Here is a 6,061-nt window from a genome sequence, read left to right as displayed (position 1 = left end):
GGCATGAGTAACTTACAGCCTGTGATGGAAAACATAGTAACAACGATGGATGTTGTTTTTAACTCTTTCACCGCCAGCGTTTTTTAAAAAAGTTGCCAGCCAGCGCCAGCATTTTTCATGACTTTAACAAAAGTTTAATGCCTTCCAGAAAATGTTCTTCTTCAAATATATAAACATACAATATACCAAATGAAAGAACAGACCCTCTGCTTTCAAAACAAAAAAAACCTTTCATCCTACCTTGAGTAGTTCTTTTGTAATCAGCTTTTGAACATGGGTAGGTTTCTGCAAAAACACCACATTTTGAGCAAAAAGCAGAGATGATTCCATTTTTGTGACGGACTTTTCATAGAGATCCCATTCAGAGCGATCTTTAAAACAGACACGGATGTGCAACAGCTTGCCAGAGGGCAATACTTCCGGGTTTAAAAAGTTGCGGAAGTGGATAATAGCGGTATTGTGGAAAGACGGAAATACTCGTCATTGGCGGGGAAAGAGTTAATAAGTGGGTGATTCTCACGAAAACTTGGTTTTAAAAATGTCAAGCATGAAAATGTAAAAATTGCTTAAGTTTACTTTTTTCCCACCAGACATTGAAAAACAAAGTCTGGAGTAAATGGTAACATTAATTTAAAAACTTTTACTTATCATTTAACACTTTTTGTAAAATATTTAAAAAATCTCATTACCGCAACAGTCAGAAAACATCAACACTGACATATTTTCAAAATGACATGACAAACCTGAAATAACATAATTTGGAGATTCTGCACATGCATTTAAAATCAAAGTATTATGCTTCTATTAATTAAATTAACATTTAATGAGCATCTGTTGTGGTAATGATAATCAAAATGTCGTGTAAGCATTCTGACAAGACAATATTTCAGATTAACTGTAAAAAAATGATCTTACCTGGTAGCCATCTTGAACTAACTGGTCCATGTGCTTGGTCACTCAAAATCAAACTTGATTAAAATTCTGTATGTGTGCTTAAACTGTTCTCAAAAAGTGTTGCGGAGGATGAGAACATCAGGCATGGACACATAATTTTCCTAATTTTTCTTCATTATTATTATACATGAATATTCAGTAAATATTTTTTCTGTCATCTAAAGTAGTGTAGCAAAACATCCATTTATTTTTTTTCTTAATATTTTTGTGTTAATTTGATTAAATTACAACATAACGCATGTTCAAACACAGCCGAAAACATTGCGGTAATGAGAATTTCAGCAGAAAATGAGATAAAATTTACAATTGTAAATTCTTATGTTGAAATCACACATTGTGCAAGGTAGAACACAGTATTGTGTTAATTCTGATGCTTTTTAATGTTACTATATTACACATTTTAAAACTAAAATCATTAGTGCCGTGGTGTTTCAATGGTTTCGTAAGAATCACCCAAGTAGTGCTTTAATTTGTGTCTTTCTTTTAAGCTGCTGTCTCAGATGTCAATAAGATTTTATTGTCCTGAAAACTGATGTTCTCAGAATTAATGTTAAACTGTGTGGCAAATGTTTTTTTTTCTTCTTTTTTATGTTTAACCAAAGCTTTTCACACCTCATGCAGGAATTGCTAATTCCCATACATGCTGTGTGCTGTGACATACTTTTGTTATTTACAGAACTATCTCGCTGTATGTCAGACAACATTCTTGCAAGAATAAAAACTCAAAAAGATAATTCTCTTTCTTGATTTTCACTTAAAAATGAAAATTAAATCTATGGATTTCCACTACAAGCCTTATACTAATTAACTGCACTGTTTTATACATGGCTTAAGAGATATGGTGGACATGCATAAATTAGCATTATTTCCCAATGTTCTTACAGCATGAAAATACATAGCTTTAGGACATATATGATTGAAAGTACATTAACACTATGCAATCTGTATATTTGATTGTGCAGGATATATGTTCCTTACAGTATTTTGTTGGAACAGATAAGAATCATGGATGTTTTTAGTAAAACTTTTCCATATGGGAACACCAAATGTAGCACATAGAAAATATTAATTGAAATTATGATAAAACTATTTCATTTGTTAGTTCTACATTATTTCACTATAGTAAACTTTATTATGAAAGACTGCTTACTTATAAGTGCTATGTTATTACTTATTAGGTTTTAAAGGGAAACTTCACCCATTTGCATTAAGCTTTGTACCGTTAGAACCCCAGTCATGTTTTTGAATGGTCGTGCACCATTCCCTCAGTTTCCCCTGAGAGGGGAGAAATACTGATTTCAGTGAGGCACTTCCTTCTTTCAATGATGTAAAAATCGTCATTTTGCGTCATTGAAAGAAGGAAATCCTGTATCTCTATTGAGTGTGAAAGACTACAGACACTCATTCCTCATTTTTCCAAGGTGGGGGCTATGGGTGGGACCCACTCACGCTTTAGACCAATTACAGATAAGTGGGTGGGACTTACGAAAATATACGAACACAGACCGAAAAAAAACGACCAGCCGCCATCTTTATGCTAAGCTAAGCTAAACAGAAGTTGTGGAGCGAGCCAGAATTCATGTTACAATAACAGTGGAAGTTAATCAATATTACATGGAAGAGGGTGATTTTACAAGCGTGATGCTCTAATCAGCTGTACATTGCACCTTTATGAGCCACAATACAGCAAAGAGCTGAGGCAGATGGAGGAACAGAAGCCCGAGGAGAAGCCGGAGCCTGGGCGTCGGCTGGGTAGAGGAGCCGGGGGAAGACACCGCAACCATCAGCCTCTGCTGCGTAGAGAAGCTTGCCTGTTCTCTCGCTGTGTGGCTTCTTTATAACATTTCTGCATCAGATAAGGATATGGACGTTTGTTTGGTGAAGGTTTCTATGCAAGAGAGGAACTTTGCGCGCGTTTGGAACGTTTATTTCACGGACATGTTTCGGTTTACGAGCAGACGCGCTGCGAAGTATATAAGCTTGGACGGACTCGCGCCGTTTGCTTTCGGTTTAACATTTCTGGATCAGATAAGGATATGAACGTTTGATTTGTGAATGTTTCTGGTCGCGTGCTTATTTCAAAGACGTGTTTCGGTTTACGAGCACAAGCTCCAAGAGCTGAGGCAGCGCGTCTGTGGAGATATTATGCAGGGGACGCGTTTGTGTGGAGGATGGAGGGATAAACGGACGTCTGACTAAAGTGAGTGTTTATATTTTCTTTGTTATACTAACGTGGCATTTATGTACACAATAGCATATCTGAGCGGTGTTTTATATGTCTATATTGTGAGAGCAGTGAGGCCAATAATAACACAAATGTAATTACAGTAAACAAGAGACAAAAGAAAATTGGTAAAACTAAATAAACATTTAAAATGTATACACTTTTTTTAAGTACTTGAAAAGACATTTGTACTGCGAATCTGAAACCGCACGTTACTGTTTGAATAAGACTTTGCTACACACCAGGCCAGAGTGTTATTGTGTGTAACACAATGTAACATCACGTTTAAAAGTAAATCATGATTGGTGTCTGTCAGACACAGTGGTGATGGCTATTTTCTTTGTTTTACTAACGTGGCCTTTATGTACACAATATCATATCTGAGCCGTGTTCCGATTAATGGGAGTGGCTTGCAGAGCTGTGCATTGTGGTTCATAGTGGCAGTTGTAGTTTTTCATACAAATGTGCTCTAAAGTCACATTTTGTCTTTTCTCTGTCAAATAGGCACAAAATTCTACATTTATGTTACATTTTGACTACAAATATGACTCATTTTACATAAAGATTAATGTTCCTATCGGTGAAATGGCCCTTTAAGGAGAATGCAACAGGTTCCAGGGCCTCTTACCTGCGTAATTCATCATCCAGGTTTTGCACAAATTGTCTGAATCCCTACAAACCAAATAGAACATTTATAGTACCGACTATGGGCCTTTGAGGCGCAGGACACTAGAGTAAGTGTTTATAAGTTTTATTACATAATAACACTAAAGTAGCATTACAGTAACAAAGTACACAAAAGAACAAATATGTAACTTGAAGAAAATATAGTACTTAGTCAAAAGTTTTTTTTATTTAAAATATATATTTAAATGTTAAATAATATACAAATAAACATACTTTAGTAACCATATAGTGCTCTTCTCTCAAAAATTGATCAATTCACTTCTTACAGATTACAGATATCTATACAGATAAATGGCATATCAAAGCTTTGTCAGCTGGTGCTATCTAAGATGACACTATAGGGTTGTCATCCCGTCTTGTGTTGTTCTCCAGATACGCTTGGAGTTTCCTGTTCAGACTGGTCAGTATGTTGGCTTCCGACGACCCCTACACTGAAGCACATAAGATGGCATGCAATCACGTCCTCCTTTGAAGGTCTCTCAAACTGTGATGCCAGGTCCATTGGAATCAGGGTTTCCTTCAGCTTATTTTCAAATACCTCAAACACAAGTCTGATAACGTCATCCACATAACTGTAAAAATATTGCAGTTGTCACGGAGTGACTTTGAAAGGGCGAAACCGAAAATGGTGAAGAAAGGTTCCGCCCGGACAGTGTTTTGAAAACACCATTCACTTCCTGGATTCCCATGGCAACCCAAATGGGGTTTTATTAGAAACAGGTGCAGCAATGAGTGTGGTGATTCACGATTGGGTGATCGTATGAAGAGGAGGCACATAAATAGTGCAGCGAGAGACTGAAAGGGGCGGTTGATTCCGGGGCGAAATCACTTCCGCCAAGGGCGCACGAAAACACAGGCCTTCTGAAGAGTCGGAAGGCCCTGTTGATCCGGGATCGCAGAAGGGCTAGCGGAAAGAGGACGGGGCCGAAGGAGACAAAAGGGAGGCGCTGTTGTTTCTCAGGTTGTTGTTGACTTCCAGCAGATACTGCGGGTGGAGCAGAACATTTGGGGCATTCGGAGAGGAAACTGAGACGGATATATTGAGGATTTGGACCTTCGCAAAGCGAAGAAGGAGTGGGACAACATGAACATACAGGTTTGAAGTGGAGAACCCGATTGAATGAAATGCTGTGTTCAACTTATGCTGTCTCTATGAAAGGAGATATACTTACCTGAAAAGCTGCTAGGAGATTTGGAGTCAAGCAAATGTCCCCCCTTCTGGCTGTGTATGTGTGAGTAGCTGCAAAGACAACGAGAGGAAGATTAGCATCAACGGATTCGTGAGTACATTGAATGAACAATACATCTATACACCTTACCTCGAATAATGGAATACTGATCATTGTTGTGAGTTGTGGAACAGTGTGTAAGCGGCCCCACGGTGAAAAGGATTTGTGGGTGAGCCGAGTCATTATATATATGTGTGTGTGTGTGTGTGTGTGTGTGTGTGTATTTAATAAAACTTGTAAATTTTTATTCCTTTGTCTGTCTGGTCATTGGGGTGTTTTGGGACCTCCTCGGGGTGGAAATAGGGGGGGCGTGGCCCGCGACAGGGGCGGTCCGCTTCTCCGACCTGTGACACAGTCAAAAAATCTTTTGTTTTGATCATTTATTTCCCTGCTTCATACATTACGTTTTTTAAGTATTGATGAATATATTTGAAGTAAAAACATTACTGCTTACAGTATGTCACTTGTGTTTTTACTGGCCTTGCAATGTATTTCCCCCTTTTAGACTTTGGGAACATACCCTTGTACTTTCCCTCTCCTGCTTTTGTTATGGCTTGGTGACATTATAATGGATGGCTGCAAGGTACAACCTGTAAAAATATAAACAATACATTTATTGTCAAAGTAAATACTACTTTATTTAACACAGTTACTATAATACTTAAATACCTGCACAGCATTCCAGTAAATGGGAAAATCACATTTTTGCTGCAAATCTGAGAATCAGGTGATGGAAAGATGGTGAAATGACGCTACTGCCTGGGTTCCTATGATTATGCAGAGCAAAAAAAACGTTGTCATCATCAGCATCAGTTATACATTTAAGACTGGTAGTGGTATCACTAAATACCTCACATATGTTACATACATTTGCTCCTCATATGCCAGTCTGACTCCTCGTACTGTGTGCCCACTGATGTTGCATGTTTGGCATTATACATCACGCCTACTGCTGCCTACAGTGTAG

Source organism: Misgurnus anguillicaudatus, chromosome 22 (assembly GCF_027580225.2).
Source record: "Misgurnus anguillicaudatus chromosome 22, ASM2758022v2, whole genome shotgun sequence".
NCBI lineage: Eukaryota > Metazoa > Chordata > Actinopteri > Cypriniformes > Cobitidae > Misgurnus > Misgurnus anguillicaudatus.
Note: the sequence above shows the minus strand (reverse complement) of the source record.